Source organism: Bubalus kerabau, chromosome 3 (genome assembly GCF_029407905.1).
Source record: "Bubalus kerabau isolate K-KA32 ecotype Philippines breed swamp buffalo chromosome 3, PCC_UOA_SB_1v2, whole genome shotgun sequence".
Taxonomy (NCBI): Eukaryota; Metazoa; Chordata; class Mammalia; order Artiodactyla; family Bovidae; genus Bubalus; species Bubalus kerabau.
In genome coordinates this window covers 12,852,648-12,876,355 of record NC_073626.1, presented here as the reverse complement: position 1 = coordinate 12,876,355, position 23,708 = coordinate 12,852,648, and the positions used below count along the sequence as shown (strand labels likewise).

The 23,708-nt window shown below is 41.7% G+C and overlaps 1 protein-coding gene and 1 non-coding gene across 15 annotated transcripts in view; both read left to right on the top strand.

Annotated features, from left to right (window-relative positions):
* Positions 1-23,708, top strand: part of KIF13A (kinesin family member 13A) — a 200,194-nt gene that overhangs the window by 1,494 nt on the left and 174,992 nt on the right. The window lies entirely within an intron of this gene.
* On the top strand, positions 17,843-17,949 carry LOC129648157 (U6 spliceosomal RNA). The gene has a single exon (XR_008712739.1). It is a non-coding gene; the product is annotated as a U6 spliceosomal RNA (small nuclear RNA).

Sequence of the window (23,708 nt, the reverse complement as noted above, 5' to 3'; positions counted from 1 at the left end):
ATTAACTCCTCCGGAGTGAGTTTTTGTTTCTAAAAGTCACCTGTTACCTGTTGATTGATGTGATACAATTTAGTGACATTTTTACTCTTTGGAGATTTTTTTTAACTGAACAGCAGCTCTGAAGTAGGGTTTGTTACTTTATTGCTAAAGGAAGCAACTGTCTTCATTCTATAATCATGCAGTGTCCAGGCATAGTTTACTAAATTTGGGGGAAGAAATTATCAGGAGGTAAATTTGAGAATTTTTTGCTTTTTGTGCTGAGGCTAGAAATTTTTATCCAGTGTGCAAACATTCTGCTTCCTATAGCAGATTGTTATGGTGATAGTAAATAGCTGTTATATTTAAAATGTGTTAAATGCTTTTTAACAGTAATGGTTGTATCCTTGGATAATATTTTTAGATACATTTTAAATATTTATAGTATTTTAGATCCATTTATAGCAATATAGTTGTATATTTCATGTTAATAGCAAGTAAACTCATTGAGTAAATTAAGATATTTACAGATTACATTGGCTGCCTAGATCACCAGTACATTTCCCCCATCCCTCCCCCACCCCCCACACCCAAACTGAATATTTTCTCATGTTTCAGAAATAAATTCTGCTGGGTCAGATTCTTCAAAGCAATCTAGGAAACAGGTAGAATTGTCAACTCCTATGTGTTCTGTGGCTTCTATTTTCCTTGCTGGTTTGGCACCTGCTTCTTGCCACTCTTAACCATAAGGATTGTTACTATTAGCTACTATTTAATGTTATGAAGCTTTGGCCATTGTGGACAGACAGGGATTTAATTTTGTGGAATGTGGATAGACTTTACAACTGCAGACACTTGGCTGGAAAGGCTAAATAATCAGTTGATCATTTTTAGGGCCACCACCGTCATTACTAATCAGGATCTTTTAAGTAATGATTTGAAGGGTGATTTGGGGATTTCTCCATATGCTTGCTTCTTGGAATAGCCCGTTATCCGGAGCTATAAGAATAGAGCTGAAACATGTTCTAACCTCCTGACAGGATTCTTTGAATGGTGGATGGGCTCTTTGTGTGGGTTTTGCCTAGGTACCTGTCATTCAGTTTATAGACAGACTGGGAGGGTTCAGCCCAGCAGTACTGCTTGCACGTTAGGATTACTGTCTTTGCAAGGATGGAGACATCAAATGCATTTGGATTTTCATTATGCAGCTTGGTTTCATCTTTCTCCAGTGGGTTTTCCCTTAAAGCAACAGTGCATTTAAAAATAGAAACAGTTTCTCCCTTGGGTTCTAGGTTGATTAATTGCAACAATGCTTCATGTTCTGTTTGCAATTCATTTCTTTCATTTGTTTTGGAATGGAGCTCAGAGCAAGGTGAGACTAGTGTTTTTCTTACCTAGAAGTCCAAGGCTTGAAGTGTAAGAAGTTTTTAAATGAATCTTGGTAAACCTTATCGTTGAAATAGCTGTTTTTTCCAAATATTGCAGGAAATTACTAATGTATTAATGGTGATTGGAATTTTAAGTTACTAGGTCCAAGTTTTCAGTCCTACTAGTCAAAACAAGCAAGAGTACATTGGTTTCCAGGAAAAGAAACAGGCTTAACTTTCATAATTTCCCCCTTTATGGAATCAAAGCCAAGGCTACATGTTAAGGTCTAAAAGATCACAGGGCTTCTGAGGTTAAAGATGTTTGTTTTGGTCCTAAAATTCTGAGATTATAATGTACCACAGACGTCTAGATTAATAGTTAATAAACCATTCTGAAACATTAAGAGCTATATAAATGGGTTTCATAACATACCATTGCATTACAATGCAGGAGACATGTATGAAGTTCGTTATGAAGTTCAGATCATGCAGGTACCATGCTCAGCACGGGGGATCCAAGGACCACTGTGGACCCAGAGCCTATGCCAGAGGCTTACACCTTTGAGAGATGTGAGAAGAGAGAAGTACAAATAGTTAAAATATAGTACGGTGGATTATTTAAATTATACTTTTGCCATTATCTATACCGTATCACTTGAAAATCGCGTTTCCTCTTCTGTCTCCCCTCCTTTCGGTTGTGAGCTCTGGGAAGGCAGGAACCTGGTCCTACTGACTTTTGTCTTCGTACCTCCAAAGAGCACCTGGCACATAGCAGACCCTCAGCAAATGTGTGCATGGTAATGGTTTGCAGTGTGATGGGAATGCTAAGGAGGGGCTGTGGATGTGACCCGGGGTCTTGGCATCCTGTAAACACAGGTGGCATTTGTGCTGGTCATGGGGGTGCTAAGAGTGCAGGTTCACTTTTTCAAGATCGGCAGAAAGTCCTTTGTCAAAGAAACTGAACGCATACCTGCCACAGATTACTTCTGGCTGATTGTGTGTGCGTGCGTGCAGAATGTGAAGCAGGGTGCAGAAGCCAGGCAATCCAGGAAGGAGGACAGAGTGAGAACCCCTAACTTGCCAAAATACATAATAGTTTAAAAATCAAAGTATAACCAGGTGTCCATTGCAAAGTCTTCCTCTCATTCTTGCTGTCATCCTTACGTTTAATATCTTCTCACCTCTCCCCAAACAAAAAAGGTGACCTCAGTTATTGATTTCCCATGCATATTCTCAAATACACATAGAAATATATATATATATATTTTTTTTCCCACAAATATCTTTTCTATCCTTTAATAACAGTATGTTGACGCCTTAAAAAAAATCCAGTATGGGTGGTAGTTGCAGTTTTAAAAATACACATGTTCATCTGTGCTCAGTCATGTCCGACTCTTTGCAACCCCATGAACCGTAGCCCATCAGGCTCCTCTGCTCCCCATTTTCCTGGCAAGAAATACCCGAGTGGGTTGCCATGCCCTCCTCCAGGGGATCTTCCCAACCCAGGGATCTAAAGCATCTCCTGCCTTGCAGGTGGATTCTTTACTGCTGAGCCACTGTGGAAGCCCATTAAAAAAATATATACCCATGTATATATCAATCTGATCTTTGTAGCTTTTAGGAAGTGAAGCTTTATCATCAGAATGTAATGGAACTGGCTTTGTACAGAAATTTTTGTTCTTGATTGTTTTAAACCATTTAAAAGTAAGTAAATTGTAGGGTAAGCAACTGAAGCAATGTGCAGATATAACCTAGCTAAGTTAAAAGAAAAATTGGATACATTTAGGCTCTTAGTAAAAGAGCATCAAAGTTTTAACTTCTTGCCCAGTTTTTCCATACTGTAAGGTGGGCAGTGTAGCTTACAAGGTACACAAAGGTCAGTCAGTGGAAGAAAGCTACAGCTTGGTCGATTTGACTGCATCTATATTTTCCAGTTTATGAATTATATGTTGCAAGTTTTTGATTGTTTATTCCCCCAGACTGGTTTCCCCTGCTATTACAGTGGTTTCTAGGATGGTTTCTTCTCAAGTAAAACTGTAGAGTGAAAATTGAAAAATTAGTTGAAATCATATCAAATGAAAAAGATCCATCACCAAAGAAACAGTAATATTCTACATTATCTAGGTGACTTAGAGTTTTATTGTGTTTTCTGTGTTATTCCTCTTCTCTCTGGCTCAATATTACAAAGTTGATTGTAAAAAAGCAGAGTATTTAGATTTCACTAATATAGGAGTGAGCATTCTTCATGCATGATATCAGTGGTATTTTGAAGAATGTTATAATGGAATATTTTCATTAGATGTCCACGTTCTCCATTTTTGTTTTAAAATAGCTTGTCATCTCTCACTTTAAAAGACAAGCCTAAAAGTAATTATAATGTACTAAAGATTAGTGACTTAAAATTATTTTGTTCACAGTTAAAAATGTATTTTACATTACGCACTGTTGTGTGTACCTATATAAAGGTTCATGAAGAAATTTACTGTGTGCAATATCTCTGTTATTTTTCTACCCCTTTCTGTTCTCATTCATTTTAGAAACGTTGGTTGTGACTTACCAAATTAACTTCAAAACCTGCTAAAGGGTCACAAGTTTAAATTTGAAAAATACAAGTTTAGTGGGTAAGAAGTTGGGTTCTGCATACATACATATGTATAAATATTTTAAATCAGTGTAAATACTTTGAAGTGTGGAGTAGTTTTATAATTTATAAAGGCTATGCCTGATGTAGCTGTCATCCTGGGGGTTCCTGCCACATCATTCTGAGAATTCCTTTTACAGACTCTTTTCTGTGTGGAGTCTCTTGTTTTTCTGGTTCTCTTTTCTTTCTTTCTTTGCTGCCTTAATTTTGTAGAGCATATCCTTTGGTTGCTTCCCCAGAAAGAATTTTGGGAGGTGAAGTTTTTCGTTTAAAAAATGAAAATACTTCATTCCACCCACTTACCTCGTTAATAGTTTGGATGGGTAACAAATTCTATTTTAAAGATGTTGGTTGCTTTAATGTCTTCTTGCTTCCAGTGTTTCTGTTGAGAAGTCTGAAGCTATTTGGATTTCCAGCCCTTAAGACATGACCTAGATTTTCCCTTTCTGGAATCCTATAGAATATTCTTTCTTCTCCTTTTTTGTGAAATCACAGTGGTGGGCCTTTTGGACCTGGAAACTTGTATCCTTCAGTTCTGAAAAAATTGATTGAATTAATTCATTAGCAAATGCTTTCTTTTTATTTATTCTTTTCTGGAGTACTTATTTAGACATGGGGTTTCCTGAACTGCTCATCTGATTATTTTATTTTTCCTTTCTGCTTTTCATCTATTGTTTTTTTTTTTGGCCTTCTGGGAGATTTCATCCACTTTATCTTCCAAACTTTATGTTTAATTTTTTCCCCTGATATCATATTTTTAATTTCCAAGAACTCTTCTAGACTTAAAAAAAAACATAGCATCCTGTGCTTATTTTCTAGTTGTGGCATTTGCTGTCTTTCTGAGGACACTAATGATATTTTTCTCTATATAGTAGGCCTTTTCTTTCTTTTTCAAGTGCATAGTTTTGTTAGTGTTGGTGTCTGTCTTTTATGTTAAAGGCTTTTCTCAAATATATAGATTTTGGGCTTTCTCTAGGACAAGGACTATATATGATTTATCTTTGTATTCTCAGGGCCTAGATTCAACAGTGCCCAGTGGACAGAAAGAATTTTTGTAAATTCTTTGTTGTTTTTTAAAAAATTATTAAATGTTCTGTCAAATCCCTTTTCAACTTTCAACAACTGAAATAAAATTGTTTTTTTCTTAAGAGCAGGTATAAATGCTATAATTAAAGGTGGTAGTTGCCTTATGCAACTCTTAGTTACTAACAATCATGAAGATAATTTGTTGTTATCAGTACAAAAGTTGAAAAAAATTAGAAAATCCTAATTTTCTATTACTATTGCAAAAATGTTAGTTGAATTTTTTTCTTTTTTGGGTTATTGCTAAGTTTAAAATATATATGCTTGTTGGGCTGGGGAAATTTTTCAAAATGATACCAAACTAGCCAGTTTATCATTCTACCACTTGGATTCTTCTGGCAAAATCTAATCAGAGACAAGTGGATACCTTGAATTGTTTCCAGTTTTCAATAAAATTGAAACATATGCTATGCACTCATATTTTAAAAACATTTATAAGAAAACATCTTCCCCAAATAGTAGGCTTTCTGAAGACATCAAGGTTTCTCAGTTTTCAATAAAATTGAAACATATGCTATGCACTCATATTTTTAAAATATTTATAAGAAAACATCTTCCCCAAATAGTAGGCTTTCTAAAGACATCAAGGTTTCTCAGTTATTCAGCCACAGTTACCCTTTCTCAAATCTTCCCTGGAGCTACAACAGAGAAGGTGTTTGTGCATTTAGAATTTAAAGGACTTTGGAGAACATTACTGGCAGAGGAAACAGAATGGCAGAGAAACCAACAAGATATATAGAAACACTCAAAGAGAATTTTGTACCTTAACAACAAAAATGAAATTTACTAACAACAGAGCTATCGGTAAAGGAAGTATACTAAAATTCACATGAAAACAATCAAGAGTTGATTTATATGGAATTCAAGAGCTATCTTTTCAAGATCACTCTATAAAATATTATATCTCTGGGAATTTAACTTTGCAAATATAAGAAGAAAATATCAGAAATTCTTCCTTGGAAATTAGTTTATTTGGTGTTTTATCCAACAATGATATGGAAACTAAGCATGGAAAAATGTCAAGTTTTCATATCTCTAAAATTTTATTGTAAAAATGAGTAATTTGTTTATTTGATTGTAAGATCTAAGGTTAAAAAAAAAAATGGAAAGTTTTTTTTTTTTTCCTTATAGGCCCTCATAGACCCTCAGAATTAGGAGGATAAACTGTCCAAGCCTCATCATTTGCTTGAATGCAGTCTCGATTTGATGTTTTACCAGCTGAGCCACCAGGGAAGCCCCCCGATTTTACTTTTTGCACTGGAGTGTAATTGCTTTACAGCCTTGTGTTAGTTTCTGCTGTTGATTTCATTTTACTATGAGATGAACAGTTCGGTGAGTCACTAATAAAGTACTAGAACTATTTTACCAAATTGTTCTTGAAATGAACTTTTCACATCAAAGCACAATTTTATCTTTTTAAAAGATTGCTTCCTTAGATAGTCTAAAATGTTTTATAAGAAGCATGGCAGAAATTTAAAAGCAGGGGCAGGGGGGAAGTGTAGTTATTCAACCAAACCCCTAACAAATCCATTATTCTTATTTTTCCCCTTCCTTCATTTTGTCCTTGTCCATAAATATAAAATTTGTAGTTAAAATTTTGTGTTTTGCTTTTGTCCCATTTATATTTTGTCATGCAACATGGTTTTCATAATTATAATTTTAATAATTGAGTACTGTAGTCTGATGAGTTTTATAACTTTAAAACCATATTTCTGTATTTCTGGACCTGAAAGTTGCTTCTCTTAACAATTATAAATAACTGAAAGCATAAAAATAACTGGAACTTTTAGACTCCTTTGCCAATTGCAAGGCATTTCTTCCCAAGTGAACTTACTCAACACAAAAATGTATCCCTGAAATTGTATGACAACATGAACCATTCCCTTTCATTACTATAGAGTTCGAAGTAGGTATGAGTTAGGCCATGGAAAAAATGATTTTGTGTGGACAGTAACAGCCCAGGGGTTCTCACACTTGAGAGTGCATTAGGCTCATTTGGAGAGCCTCGCTCCAAAAAGTCCTGAGCCGTACCGCGGCCTGAGATCTTGCACTTATAACAAATCCCCAGGGGATGCTGATGCTCTTAGCTCAGGACCAAGCTTTGAGAATCACTCACTGCTCTAGACTAGGCCTGGTCCATTAGAATTTTCTGTGATGTTGGGAATTTTCTACACATCTGCTGTCCACTGTGGTAATCACTAGCCATGTATGATTACTGAGCACTTGAAATGTGGCTAGTGCAACCAAAGAACTGACTTTTAAATTTTATTTGATTTTCATTACATTTATTTTAGTTTTAGAATTTTATTTATTTATTTATGGCTGCACTGGGTCTTCATTGCACTGGCTTTCTCTAGTTGCGGCAAGCAGGGGCCAGTCTCCAGTTGCAGTGCATGGGTTTCTCATTGGGGTGAGAAACCCTCTTTTTGCAGAGCATGGGCTCTAGGGCTTGTGGGCTTCGGTAGTTGCAGCCCATGGGCTCAGTATTTGTGGCTCCCGGGCTCCAGAGTGCAGGCTCAGTAGTTGTGGCGCAGGGGCCCAGTTGCTCCGGGGCACGTGGGATCTTCCTGGATCAGTGATCGAATCCGTCTCCTGCATTGGCAAGCGGATTCTTCACTACGGACCCATCGGGGAAGTCCATTAGTTTAAACAGCAGGTGGCTACTGTGTTGGACAGTACACGCCTGGACATGGTTCTAAACCTTGGTTGCATGTCAGAATCATCTGGCATGCTTTAAAAACGGATGCCTGACTCCTACCCCTAGCATTTCTGGCTTCATCGGACTGAAGTCCCTCTTTGGCATTGGGATTTTTAAACACTTGCCAGGTGTCCCAGTTACTATTATTGTTTACAAATCAGCCCCAAAGTTAGTGGTCTGAAAACATTTTTTAATGCCCCTGAATTCTGTGGGTCAGGAAATCGGACAAAGGAGACATGACTTGTCTCTGCTCCATGGTGTAGGGGTCTTATCCTGAAGACTAGAAATCTGCGGGTGTAGTCATCAGAGGGCTTGAGCTGGTGGAATATCCGAGGTGGTTAACTCACACGGTTGGCAGTTGAGTCTCATGTGTAGCCAAGGTTGATAAACGCTGCTCTAGTTTAATAAATTAGGTTTTAAAGCCTGGTTTCACAAGTTGTCCTTTGGTTTATTTTCCTGTTTTTGATTGTGATCATGTATGTACAGTCTCAGAACCATTAATGTTCTCAAAACTAAAATCTGAAAGCCTCAAAACAGTAAGCCTTATTTTACCTTATTTACCTTACTAAGTGTTTTCCCTATTAAGGCAACTTATGGAAATTTACTAGAGTCTTCCTGTGCCAAGGGTATGTATGATTGTGAAAGTGAAGCCTCACAAAGTTAAATTCTGTCCCATTTTTAAAAAAAAGCCTCCTATTCTCAAGCCAGGTATATTTCATCAAAATGCCTCTTTTTATTTGTTTTTACTTGGAATTATGGCAGACAGTGGAGAAGGCAATGGCATCCCACTCCAGTACTCTTGCCTGGAAAATCCCATGGATTTTACCAGGAGAAGCCTGGTAGGCTGCAGTCCATGGGGTCGCTAAGAGTTGGACATGACTGAGTGACTTCCCTTTCACTTTTCACTTTCATGCACTGGAGAAGGAAATGGCAACCCACTCCAGTGTTCTTGCCTGGAGAGTCCCAGGGATGGGGGAGCCTGGTAGGCTGCCGTCTCTGGGGTTGCACAGAGTCGGACACGACTGAAGTGACTTAGCATGGCAGAGAGGGAAGGAATCACCTCAGTTATCTAGATGCAGGGTACTTGCTTATTCTTCAATCAACCGCTTCACCTGCCTGCTTGGGAGGCATAGGTTTTTCATCTTTCTAAGAGCCTCTTGATGAAAGTGAAAGAGGAGAGTGAAAAAGTTGCCTTAAAGCTCAACATTCAGAAAACTAAGATCATGGCATCCAGTCCCATCACTTCATGGCAAATAGATGGGGAAACAATGGAAACAGTGGCTGACTATTTTTGGGGCTCCAAAATCACTGCAGATGGTGATTGCAGCCATGAAATTAAAAGACGCTTACTTCTTGGAAGAAAAGTTACGACCAACCTAGACAGCATATTAAAAAGCAGAGACATTACTTTGTCAACAAAGGTCCATCTAGTCAAGGCTATGGTTTTTCCAGTGGTCATGTATGGATATGAGAGTTGGACTATAAAGAAAGCTGAGTGCTGAAGAATTGATGCTTTTTGTTGGAGAAGACTCTTGAGAGTCCCTTGGACTGCAAGGAGATCCAACCAGTCCGTCCTAAAGGAGATCAGTCCTGGTTGTTCATTGGAAGGACTGATGCTGAAGCTGAAACTCCAATACTTTGGCCACCTGATGCGAAGAGCCAACTCATTTGAAAAGACCCTGATGCTGGGAAGGATTGAGGGCAGGAGGAGAAGGGGATGACAGAGGATGAGATGGTTGGATGGCATCCCCGACTCAATGGACACTAGTTTGGGTGAACTCCGGGAATTGGTGATGGACAGGGAGACCTGGTGTGCTGCAGTTCATGGGATTGCAAAGAGTCAGACATGACTGAGCAACTGAACTGAACTGAACGGTCTGTGGACCACGGTTCCCTGCTTCAGGCCCTGGAACTGTATGGCATTCCTAGCCTTAGCTCCTGTATCACTGCAGGATCCCAGGCACCCTTTCTATGTGGAGGATCAGGATGGCGTCAGAGCTGGATGGGAAGTCTGGATACTGCCTGGTCCTGCCGCTAACATGGTCTGTATCCATTGGGCTAGTAATTAATCCTTTCCATTTGAGTCTTCATCTGTCAAACTGCAGGCTAAACTAGGTAATCTGTAAGGGGTTTTTTTTTGGTTAGGCTGGGTCTTTGTTGCTACACGTGGGCTTTCTCTTGTAGCAAAGAGCGGGGGCTACTCTCTCGTTGTGGTGTGTGGGCTTCTCATCGCAGTAGCTCTTCTTGTTGCCCAGCATAGGCTTTAGGCACACGGGATTCCGTCGTTACAGCACATGGGCTCAGTATTTGCAGCTTGCTGGTTCTAGGGTGTTTGGGCTCAGTGGTTGTGGCACATGGGCTTAGTTGCTCCGTAAGCATGTGAGATCTTCCGGGACTAGGGATCAAACCCATGTCGCCTGCATTGGCAGGAGGATTCTTATCCCCTGTACCACCAGGGACGTCCTGTAAGGTTTTTTTAGCTTTAAAATTCAGATTTATCTCAACTGTACTCACATGTAGGTGGTGGTGGTGGTGGTGGTTTAGTTGCTAAGTTGTGTCCGACTCTTGCAATCTGTGGACTGTATCCCGCCAGGCTCCTCTGTCCATGGGATTCTCCAGGCAAGAATACTGGAGTGGGTTGCCATTTCCTTCTCTAGGGGATCTTCCCAATCCAGGAATCGAACCCAAGTCTCCTGCATTGCAGGCAGATGATTTACCAACTTAACATGTACAGTTGAGTCAAATAGAGTCATAGGTAACATTTACAGTGGCTGAAATGGTTGGGTTGTAATTTACTTCTTGTCAGAGTGTTAGGAAAACCAGGGAGAAAAGGTCACTGTTCTTGGGAGGCTGAGTTAGCCTGCAGTAGCTGATGGGAGAGAGAAAGGTGTCAAGTGAAAGAAGGCAGCCACAAGCTCCAGATAGTGGAAGCCGGTATCAGCCAGCCGGGGAGCGTGGGCTCCTTGCACACATTCTACGAGCCTCTTGTCTCAGCTCAGACAGCAGCTTTTTCGTGTGCCTACAGGGTGTTATAAATCTTCTGACTTGGACCTTTCAGTTTTCTTCTGATACAGTTGTGTTCTGTTGGGGGAAACCAGTGATTTTAAAGCTATTCTTGCAGGCATACAGCTGTTTTATGTGATAAATATGTATATGGGGGTGGAGAAATGACATTTCCAAAGCTTGTTAGTCTACCACTTCCTTGGGCGGCTTGTTTTGTTTCTTAGGGTTCTGTTGTCACCCTACTAAACGTATGGTTGCTGCTGCTGCTACTGCTGCTAAGTCACTTCAGTCGTGTCCGACTCTGTGCGACCCCATAGACAGCCCACCAGGCTTCCCTGCCCCGGGGATTCTCCAGGCAAGAACACTGGAGTGGGTTGCCATTTACCTTCCTTTGTGAGATGAATTCCGATCAACAGGCGATAGAGAGAGAGATGGGGTGAGAGAGAGAGAGAGACAGAGAGAGGAAGGGAGAGTGGGTGTGTGTTTCCCTTCTGGTCTGTGTCCTCTCAGCCATTCTTCTGAAAGCAGAGTGGAGTTATTGAATCTGTCTGGCCCTTTAGAGTTGGGTCTGTAGGTGTGATGAGATCTGCTGCTGTTAGAAGAGGCTGAGGAAAGCAGCTGTGCAGGTCCCTTGAGGGAAGAAGTTCTTTTTTAAAAAAAAAAACAGACAGGGATCAGGAAGGAAGGCTTTGAGGAAAGGGAAGCTTTGCTGTGGGCTCTTTGTGCTGTCTTGAAAAAAAAAAAACACTCCCTAGGTTGTCCACCCAACCAGGAATGACCACAACCGTTTGTGTGGGGAAAATCAGAAAGGGCAAACCATGCTGAGCTGCTCAGGCGTTCCGCTGCAAGTCCTGAGTCGATTCAGCCCCAGTTTTGGAAGGGCCATGCTGTAAACCCTCATGTGGTTCGTTGAGCAGATTAACAAGCCTTTAGTACTTAACGTTTTGTAGTTTAATGAAACAGGTCCTCAGAATCGATGCTTTGTGTGCCCACCAGTCTCTAATCCCAGCTCGGTAGAGAATGTGTCATGGAGCTAAACTTGTAACTGCCTTTTTTTTTAAATTGGATAACAAACTGTTAGGGGTTTTTGTTTTGTTTTGTCTTTTGTTCTCTATCCTTAACGACTTCTATTTATATAGTTAATTAAAGTTTAGTAGTCACTATCCAAATTGTAGTGGGGATGGTAACTTTATTGCCTCGAGAAAGATCCTTAAAATTACTTGTTTCAAGAGCAATGTTTTGAGTAAGGAGGGAGGAGAGTGGTGGGGAAAGCTTATCAAGAGAATGGTGTTAAATTTGAGCAGCCTTATCCAGTTTTAAGCATCTGCTTTTTTTGATCTAGAGTTACTGTAACAAATAGGTAACATTAGCATGGTAAGGTAACTAAGTTTTTGTTGTTTTTTTTTTGAAGCCTTTAAGTATTACTGGCTTTGAGAGAATAGTATTTCCTTCTCTACAGTGACAGCTTAGTATGCATTTTTGTGTGTGTGACGAATTAGACAGTGGAAATAATTTCCCCCATTTTCCTTTTAAATATTGAACAAAGACTCTTCCTTATTTGTGTTAAACTTTTTGAATGGCAGGGTACATCTTTGCTTTTGTAGTTTGATACCTTGAACTAACCTCACCTGGCTATTGAAAAATTAGCCTAAAGTTGAAACATTCATAAGCATGTGAATTACTTTGTGTTTGAGCCAGAGGTTTTACTCAGTGAGAGGAAATCTTGTGTTTGCCTTTTGTGTGTTTCTGTGGCCGTTCACTGGGTGTAAATAACTGGTTTTGTAAAACACTGTCAAGTACTGTGACAGAGTGATGTGGTCAAGAGCCACTCAGAGGGCTTGGGGGGACACGCTGCTTATATTTGAAACTGACTGTGCAACTTACTAGCTGCGAAATGTTTGGCAAGTCCTTTAACCCTCTACGCTTGAGTTTCCTCACCAGTAAAATGGGACTAATAAAATTACAGACCCATAGGGATTCTGAAAATTAGTTACCCCAAAGACTGGATTCACCTGTTGGTGGGTGTTAAACCAAAAGACACAATCAAGAGAGAGCAGGAGAAGGAGGATTTATTACTTGTAACCAGTTAAGGAGAACATCAGGGATCTTTCCCAAAACTGTGGCTCCCCCATAGCAGAACTGGGGAATTTTTAAGCCCAGGGTGAGGGGGCTTGGGTAGTATATTCATAAAGGGGCTTGAGCCAGAATAATTCAGCATAGAATTGATGCAAAGGTCAACATCATTTCCATCCTCCACCTGGGTGGGTGGACTCAAAAATATGTCTGCAAGCTCCAATACTTTGGCCACTTGATGCTAAGAGCCAGCTCATTGGAAAAGACCTTGATGCTGGGAAGGATTGATGGCAAAAGGAGAAGGGAGTGGCAGAGGATGAAATAGATAGCATCACTGACTCAATGGACGTGAATTGGTGCAAACTCCAGGAGAGGGTGGAGGACAGAAGAGCCTGGCATGCTACAGTCCATGGGTTGCAGTCGAACACTTGATTTAAATGTGGACACTCCATGCAGTGTATGTTTGAAAGACCACCTTTGTGGTATCAAATCAGCCATTTGCCATGTCTCAGCTGACAGACCTGCTCTGTGGGTATGGGTATGTTGAAGTTTCTTGAAAGGGAAATTCCCTCTATAACAGGTGTTCACCAGTCTGGTCATTTGGCAGTCATTCATTTGGGTAAAGAGTATTATGTCCAGAAATTGTATGTGAATACATTGAGAAGTAAAATGTTCTGGAACCAAGTGTGTGTGTGTGTGTGTATGTTCAGTTGTGTCCGACTCTTTGCGACCCCATTTACTGTAGCCCACCAGGCTCCTCTGTCCACGGAATTTTCCAGGCAAGAGTACTGGAATGGGTTTCCATTTCCTTCTCCAGGGGATCTTCTGCACCCAGGGATCAAATGTGTCTCTTGTGTTTCCTGCATTGGAAGGTGGATTCTTTACCATTGAACCACCTGGGAAGCCTGACACAGTTTTGACACTTTTGTAAAAGTGTGTTTGGAAAGAATGAAGGGCTGGTGATGGGAGGGCCCCGGAGCCCTGGAATAAGATCTGAGGGGGAAACCTCATGGCAAAGAGCCTGCCCTGGAATTTGACCCATCACCAAACTATCTGAGTAAAAGGAGAGCCTGTTTGGAGACCTGCCCTGGGCCCTAGGGATGGGACTGTGGCTCTAATCCTGCAGCTTCAGCTCTGTGTTCTAGGTATTTCATTGTTCCCTTAGACATAATGCGTTCTCAGTAAATATCTGTTGTATTTGATCATACCTATTAATTGGATATTTGTTAACAGGCTGTGGTTAGTATAGGAGATTTGTAGATGGTTAGTACTACCTAGTAATAAATTGACTTCTGAGGAAATGAACATCTGAAACTAACAAAACCTTGTGTTCAATAATATTGGGTTTCTATAATTCTTAATTTTTTTTTCCTGAGGAGACTGACTTTATTGTCCCAGTCCGTAGGCTGGTGACTCTCATTCCAGTGTTTACCATACTGGGGACATAGACTCACGGCCTCTCTATTAAAAATTCAAAGTGGAGAAATAGTTTTACTTGTCTATCTGGTTCTCTGGCATGCCTTAAGTGAGTATATTTTATCGTGAACTCTCTTATTTATCTGTTTGTTGTGATCTTTTGATTTTTAATAGCTTTTTAGTAGCACTCTAAAATTCAGAAAATATATTTAGGGATATTTCATAGAAACATTCGAGTTTCCTATGAACTTGCTAGTTCTTGTCTTCAACATTTTTCCAAAAAGATGTACAAATATGGAAATCTGAATACATGCAGATGTTTGGTGTTTCTCTTCTTTTTTTTTTTTTTAATAAGGGAGAGATGTAGGCAGTCTCAGAAATTTTGATCCAATTATCTTAATTTCCTGTGTGCAGAAATACACAGAAACTAAAGAGGAAGATGAAGAAAAGTTTTGATGTCGTAAATACTTTGTGCGTTTACATGAATGAGCATCAAGTGTATGCTTTGCTCTTCTCCTTTCTCCCTGTTGTGTAAAACATCTCAGCCGACATCCCTGGCCCGTCTCTTTGTTAAGTGGGGAAAACATAGGCGTGTTGCTCCCATGTGCCTCGCCCTTCTCTCAGCTGTGCTGTCTGATGTCTTCCAGGCTCTCCTGACTTCACGGCTGCTGCCCTTGTTCCACCCCTGGAAGCAGAGAGTGTGATGGGGGCGGTGGGGAGGAATTAAAGAATTTGATTGGCCTGGCCCCAAGCCTTGCAGGCCCTTCCCAAAGCCTTCTTGGTGATCTGGGGTCAGCATTAGGCCAAGATTAGGGGGGACAGGCTCAGACTTCGTGTGCTCCATTCCACAGCCGGAATGATTTTTAAAATATCAGAGGTATGTATTAGATATCTTGAGTTTTCAGTTGGGAAGATAAAGCCCTTTACTTGATTAGCCCTTCGTGATTAAATGGCTGTTGATCCGCATGAGTCAGTGCCAGGTATTCCAGATATTCCCTCTGGATGCAGAGGAACATTTTAGTTTTCAGGATTCTGAAACAGGAGATCTAATGAAAACATGGAAAGTGAATATATTTCAGATCAGTTCCATGCTTAAAGCGGTTGGCCTGCTTCAGTTGCCAGTGTGGTTTCATTTTGATCAGTTTCAACGTAGCCTTTGAAAGATCTGGATCCTGGATAGACCTGGCTCTGAGTGTTAGCGAGGAAACTCCTCCCTAAGCCTCTTATTTAGTGAATTCTTTCTAGGGATGTCATTGATTGGCCCTTGTAGGAGTGCTGAGCGGAAATAGGGTACAGTCCTTTAAAAGCCTTGGATCACTCTGCCCTTCCTCCATCCATGTGGTCAAAACCCGTGGCCCTGAGTGAAGACAGAAATAAGCATTTCAGAAGGCCAGCTTGTTCACAGTGCTCGGCTCTGTGGGCTGCTGTGAACACGCAAGCAGATTGGTCCTTGATGTGTTTCAAGGTTTGGTTAAATAGGAGTCAGGTGGCATTCATCAGGGGACTAAAAACTCCTGTTAGTATTTGGACATGTACAAACTTAACCAGACCAAAGCTACCTCTTTCTGGCATCTCCTCCTTTATTTGACCAGGCCCCTGGGTAGAATGAGGTAAGGTTATCCTACGTGTAATGTGTGCAGTGCAGGCGCTTACTGGCGGGAGCCCCTCAGTCCCACGCTTGAAGCCTCCCTCAGCCCTGCTCGTCACACAGGTGTCCCGTGTCATTAGGACATCGAAGGCTGCCCTTTCTCTGAGCAGTGTGGAGTTGAGAGAAGCTGTAGTTCAGGAATTGATGTACATTTTGAGGCCTGTACATTGCGGGGAAAAAGATGCCATTCATGTTTCTGTGTGTTTGTGTTCAGTTCAGTCATGTCCGACTCTGCGACCTCGTGGACTACAGCATGCCAGGCCTCCCTGTCCATCACCAACTCCCAGAGTTTACTCAGATTCATGTCCATTGAGTTGGTGATGCCATCCAACCATCTCATCCTCTGTCTTCCCATTCTCCTCCTGCCTGTAATCTTTCCCAGCATCAGGGTCTTTTCAAATGAGTTAGTTCTTCTCATCAGGTGGCCAAAGTATTGGCGTTTCAGCTTCAGCATCAGGCCTTCCAATGAACATTCAGGACTGATTTCCTTTAGGATGGACTGGTTGGATCTCCTTGCTGTCCAAGGGACTCTCAGGAGTCTTCTCCAACACCACAGTTCAAAAGCATCAATTCTTCAGTGCTCAGCTTTCTTTATAGTCCAACTCTCACATCCATTACATGACTACTGGAAAAACCATAGCTTTGATTAGATGGACCTTTGTTGGCAAAGTAATGTCTCTGCTTTTTAATATGCTGTCTAGGTTGGTCATATCTTTTCTTCCAAGGAGTAAGCATCTTTTAATTTCATGGCTGCAGTCACCATCTGCAGTGATTTTAGAGCCCCCCAAAATAAAGTCTGTCACTGTTTCCACTGTTCCCCCATCTGTTTACCATGAAATGATAGGACTGGATGCCATGATCTTTACTTTTCTGAATGTTGAGCTTTAAGCCAACTTTTTCACTCTCCTCTTTCACTTTCATCAAGAGGCTCTTTAGTTCTTCTTCACTTTCTGCTATAAGTGTGGTGTCATCTGCATATCTGAGGTTATTGATATTTCTCCTGGCAATCTTGATTCCAGCTTGTATTCATCCAGCCCAGCATTTCTCTTGATGTACTCTACATATAAGTTAAATAAGCAGGGTGACAATATACAGCCTTGATGTACTCCTTTCTCAATTTTGAATGAGTCTGTTGTTCCATGTCCAGTTCTAAATGTTGCTTCCTGACCTGCATACAGATTTCTCAAGAGGCAGGTCAGATGGTCTGGTATTCCCATCTCTTGAAGAATTTTCCACAGTTTATTGTGATCCACACAGTCAAAAGCTTTATCATAGTCAATAAAGCAGAAGTAGATGTTTTTCTGGAACTCTCTTGCTTTTTCGATGATCCAATGGATGTTGGCAATTTCATGTCTGGTTCCTCTGCCTTTTCTAAATCCAGCTTGAACATCTGGAAGTTCACAGCTCATGTACTGTTGAAGCCTGGCTTGGAGAATATTGAGCATTACTTTGCTAGTGTGTGAGATGAGTGCAATTGTGCTGTAGTTTGAACATTCTTTGGCTTTGCCTTTCTTAGGGATTGGAATGAAAACTGACCTTTTCCAGTCCTGTACATTTTGAGACCTGTACATTGGGGAAAAAAAGGTGCCGTTTATGTTTCTCTGTGTGTGTGCGCGCGCGCGCGCATGAGCTCAGTTGTGTCCAACTCATTGGGACCCCATGGACTGTAGCCCACCAGGCTCCTCTGTCCATGGGATCTCCCTGGCAAGAATACTAGAGCGGGGTGCCATTTCCTCCTCCTGGGGATCTTCCTGACCCAGGGGTCAAGCCCAAGTCTCTTGTGTCACCAGCATCAGCAGGCAGATTCTTTACCACTGACCACCTGGGAAGCTCTTATTCATGTTTCTAGTTTTCTGAAAAGCTGTCTTTCGTGAGAGGTCTTCAGTTGCGTGTGGCTTCTCACTTGCAGAATATAGCCCTTTAAAGAAGACTTCTGGGTGCTCGCTTCCGCAGCACATATACTAAAATTGGAACTATACAGAGAAGATTAGTATGGCCCCTGCGCAAGGATGACATGCAAATTCATGAAGCGTTCCATTTTTTTAGAGCACTTTCTAACACCATACAGAAAAATAAACTCAAAATGGATTAAAGATCTAAACGTAAGACCAGAAACTATAAAACTCCTAGAGGAGAACATAGGCAAAACACTCTGTGACATACATCACAGCAGGATCCTCTATGACCCACCTCCCAGAATATTGGAAATAAAAGCAAAAATAAACAAATGGGACCTAATTAAACTTAAAAGCTTCTGCACAACAAAGGAAACTATAAGCAAGGTGAAAAGACAGCCTTCAGAATGGGAGAAAATAATAGCAAATGAAGCAACAGACAAACAACTAATCTCAAAAATATACAAGCAACTCCTACAGCTCAATTCCAGAAAAATAAATGACCCAATCAAAAAATGGGCCAAAGAACTAAATAGACACTTCTCCAAAGAAGACATATAGATGGCTAACAAACACATGAAAAAATGTTCAACATCACTCATTATCAGAGAAATGCAAATCAAAACCACTATGAGGTACCATATCACACCAGTCAGAATGGCTGCGATCCAAAAGTCTACAAGCAATAAATGCTGGAGAGGGTGTGGAGAAAAGGGAACCCTCTTACACTGTTGGTGGGAATGCAAACTAGTACAGCCACTATGGAGAACAGTGTGGAGATTCCTTAAAAAACTGGAAATAGAACTGCCTTATGATCCAGCAATCCCACTGCTGGGCATACACACTGGGGAAACCAGAATTGAAAGAGACACGTGTACCCCAATGTTCATCGCAGCACTGTTTATAATAGCCAGGACATGGAAGCAACCTAGATGCCCATCAGCAGATGAATGGATAAGAAAGCTGTGGTACATATACACAATGGAGTAATCCTCAGCCATTAAAAAGAATACATTTGAATCAGTTCTAATGAGGTGGATGAAACTGGAGCCTATTATACAGAGTGAAGTAAGCCAGAAAGAAAAACACCAATACAGTATACTAACGCATATATATGGAATTTAGAAAGATGGTAACAATAACCCTGTATACGAGACAGCAAAAGAGACACTGATGTATAGAACAGTCTTTTGGACGCTGTGGGAGAGGGAGAGGGTGGGATGATTTGGGAGAATGGCATTGAAATATGTATAATATCATATATGAAACGAGTCGCCAGTCCAGGTTCGATGCACGATACTGGATGCTTAGGGCTGGTGCACTGGGACGACCCAGAGGGATGGTATGGGGAGGGAGGAGGGAGGAGGGTTCAGGATGGGGAACACATATATACCTGTGGCAGATTCATTTTGATATATGGCAAAGCCAATACAATATTGTAAAGTTAAATAAAATAAAATAATAAAAAAAAACACAAAGAAGACTTCTGGGACTTCCCTGCTGGTCTAGTGGTTAAGAATCCGCCAGCCAATGCTGGGGACATGGGTTCTATCCCTGGTCTGGGGAGATTCCAGACTAAGCCCCTGGACCACAGCTACTGAGCCCACGTTTTAGAGCCCAAGAGCTGCAACTCTTGAGCCCTCGTGCCTGGAGCCCGGGCTCTAGAGAAGCCACTGCAAAGAGAAGCCCTCGCGTGTCAACTAGAGAGCAGTCCCTGCTCGTCACAACTAGAGAAAGCCCGCACGCAGCAAGGAAGATGCAGTGTAGTCAACAGGAAATAAATACATAGAAAATTAATTTTTGAAAAAAGACTTGTGCACTGAAAGCAGGTTGTTCCATCAGTACACAGAGCCATGTGGCACTGGCGTCCTGACTGTGAATGTCCCTGCGTGAAAACTGTCAGTGGGGCCAGAAGCCCCGGCCAGGGTCTGGTGCAACCTGCTCTGGGGGCTGTAGCATGGAGGCCAGTCAGGTGGAAGCGGCCTAGAATCTTCTATACTCCCTCTGACGGGGGTGGCAGATAGATGCTAATGGGGTACCTTGCTGTCCTGCACGGCTTAGTGAATGATCTTTGGGGCGTGGAATCTTCTGAACTTGAGGCACCTGTTTCTCATTCTGGCAGGCTGCATCCCCTTGACATTGGGCTGGACTTCCGGGAGGGAGCGTGGCATTTTTACATTGAATAGACCATCCAGTCTTCTTTGCTGGCGGTTAGGAAGCTCTGTGGGTGGTAGAGAAGAGACAGAGCACCTCTAGGAATCATGTGGGTACCCTGGTCCAAGTACACTGACCACTTGCCACCTCCTTCCCTTGGGAGGGTGGGCGCATCTGGACAGACTTGATCTGAAGAGGGCACCCAGGGGGTTCAGGGTACATGGCTCAGGAACCGTAGGTGTGTGAAGAGTTATTCCAGGCTTCCGGGCCTTCCCCACTAGTTTCTAGAGTGTTCTACAGATTTGAGACCTGGCTTACTGTGAACATCCTGTTAGCTCACGCGTGCCTGCGTCTGTACTTGCTGATTATTTGTTTGTTTAGCTTATTTACAAGCAGAATGATACTTGTCTAGCGCCTGGTGTTCACTTGTGGCAGTTCATTGTAGCTCTGTGAGTTCTGTCATGGAGTCCTGAGTCAATATTTTGAAATACTTGAGTGTAAGAGACTAATAACCAATTCCATGGCCCTGGAGAATCTGTGCAAACAGTTCACTGCCCCTGCTAGATGTAAGCGTGGGGAAGAACGCCTGGTCTTAATTATCTTCGATGTTTCCTATGTACCTTCCCCTTAGCAGCCAGCACATGCCGTGTGCATAGTAGGTGCTCTCTAGATGTTTATGACTGGACATGTGAAAGGTATGGATGTGCGTTTTACAAGAAGAGCTGCGCCTGGAACGTGAGTCTATGGCTGGAGTGTTTTTATTTGCTCCTCAGGCTGTGTCTGTCATGTCTCTAGTGGTTCTGCTGCTTCTAGTCGGGCCCTACGAGATCTTTAATTTTTGCCTTCTATCATTACATAATAATAGGCTCTGCACTGTTTTGTGATTTGTTTGTTTGTTTCTGATAATGGCAGTACAAATACATCTCCTGAGTCTTACAACTTTGACTAACACTGCCTGGGGCTGACAGGCAGAGACATAGCTGCTTAAGTAAGTAAGTAAGTGTTGGTTGCTCAGTCGTGCCTGACTCTTTGTGACCCCATGGACTGCAGCCCACCAGGCTCCTCTCTGTCCATGACATCTTCCAGGCAAGGATACTGGAGTGGGTTGCTATTTCCTTCTCCAGGGGATCTTCCCAACCCAGGGTCTCCTGCGCTGCAGGCAGATTCTTTACCGACTGAGCTACAAGGAAAGCCCATAGCTGCTTAGTGTCACTTAAGTAAAGATTGATCCGGCCAAGGTGTCACCCAGACTTGGACAGAGTTTGCATATTTTATGTCAGCAACACAACATACGTGGCAGCCTCAGCAGCGAGCTTTGTACAGGTAACTAGCAGAAGAGAATCCTGTTCTGGGCAAAGTCGTGAGGCTAGGTACATCTCACTTCCTGTAGCTCTAGAGCTGTTATCTGCCCCTGAGGGGCGATGTGGTCCCAGACTTGGGTGGGTCCCACAGCAGGCTGACTTGGCACTGATGTGAGTCAATATGGGAAGAGAGGAAGTGTCATGGGGAGAGAGGGGTGGGGAGACAGAACGAGAGGAAGGAAAGATACTGGGGTGGGGGGCGTTGCCCACACACCTGCTTCCAACTTTACCTAGAGTCCGGTGCCGGGCAACCTGGGTCAGCTCCCTGGGTGGCAGCGGCTGCTGGCCCACGTCCTCTACTTTCTCCTGGTGGATTAGGGGCGCCCCTCATCCTCTGGTTCCTAGGCAGTTGGCTTGATACCACATCTTCTGCTTGTCCTCAAGGCAGTGTTTCTGTTGTTAACTCTGAAGCACACACACCAAAGGATGCTCCTAAGATTATCACTGCCCCAGGGGTTCTTTGAGGATGGTAGTCAATTTGTACCAATTTGTCCAAGACTGCACACGGGAGTGGAAGTCGTGTGAGAATGGCACTCTGTAGGAATAGCCAGTCTGTTTTTTTTTTTGTATTTTAAGTAAGCTATTACAGACTTTATTGCCTCTCTGAAGTCTATACAGACTTTATTACATAAGCACTTTATTAACAAGTTACTTTTGATACATCTCACAGTGATTACCAAACAGTCACTAGTAATAGTCCCATGGATGAGCCTTGTTGCTTCAGAAATCAGAGCAGGAAGGCAGAAGGCTCAGAGGCGAGCTAGCTGAGAGCAGCAGAGAACCCTTGCTGCAGGTCTTACCAGTGAGAGAGGCAGGACAGTTACTGGGCATCATTGCCAATAGCAGTCTGTATGGTCAGGTGTTTCTTGACTCTGGAGAGAACCAGGCATCCAGGCCCTCGGAACATACAGGTTTCTGGAAAGCTTTGGAATTCAGATAATTTTCTCTGCTTTAGGCAAGTTTTTCCAATCCTTGAGCAATCAAGTATAAGATGGGATTCTGCTGTCTTTCCTTCTTCACAGCACTTTTGAAATGACAGAGTAACAAATAAATCTGTTCTACTTTTATTATTAGTTTTTTTAACCCAAGGGGCTGTGTGGCTGACCTCTTGGGAGCTCACAGCTGACTTTTGCATGGCTTAGGGCTTCCAAATGCAGGAAAGTAGAAGGCATATATCCTTCCTTCTCTTTTTGGAATCTCCAGTAACTTTTTTAATACCATTTTTCTTCTAATCATAAAAGTGATGCACATTCACTGTTAAAAAACTTAGAATAAGATAACCTATTAGAGAGATGTAAATAAAATTTGCTCATCATCCTGTTAATATTTTGATGCAATTCCCTTTTCCTGTATGTGATATTTTACACCGCTGAATGAAGAACTTACTTCGTGGGGTTATGAAAACACAGCGGTTGCACACTGCCTCTCGGCTGTGACGCTATCTAAAATTTCAGAACACTAACTTTAGCTCAGAATTAGTCTAAATGAGTTCTCACTGACATTTTACGTGTGTGTTGCTTCAATATCTCCCTTCACCAAAGCCTTCCCCTCCTCAGACTACTTTTTCCTCGAGAAAATGCCCAGCACCAAAGGGAATAGAACCTCTACTGAGTCAGCCAAGCATGATCTGTGGAATATTTGGAATGTTCCCTCCCTCATAGATGAAACAGCGTTAGTGCCGCTAGTTCTGGAATCCGGGCTCCCTGGGTGTCAATCTCAGCACCTGCTTAACCTCACCGAGCGTCAATTCCCAACTTTGTTTAAAATAGATAAAGCACTTAAAACAATTTCTAGCACCTGGAAAATACAGTGTTAACTATTTTTATCGGTGCATTGTCACTAATCCAATATAGTAGGAACCGTGAGAGGGATGGTGCTGATGTATGATGAGTAATGATGAGAAGAACAAAAGTACTTTGAGATAATTTCTCAGTTATTTGATGGGGGGATGCAGTTGTCTGTGCCTGATCTATGTTGAAACAAACAAACAGTGTACTGTATTTGGATTAGATCTGGTTTTATTCATACCCTCCTTTTTGTAATGCTCAGGTGGTCACCAGTAAGAATCTTCTGAATTGTGTTCTTTCAGCTACGCTTCAGAACTTTTTAAAGTGTACTTTGCTTACTGGCAAAAGTATGTTCCAGAATCTTGAATACTTACTGTGTCAAGCTATAAACTCATTTAGTGGAAAAGAATATTAGAGACAAATTCCAGTGATGTACCACGTTATTTCTCCTAAGTATTAAACTTGCTATGTTAAGTCACTTTAGAAATAGAATTAAAAATCTACACGTGCAGATTCTTTAACTGTTTTGAATTGACATAGATAATTTTAATGTTAACCTTTCCACGATCATCTTTGCATGAAAGAACTATGGACTGAGGTTCGCTA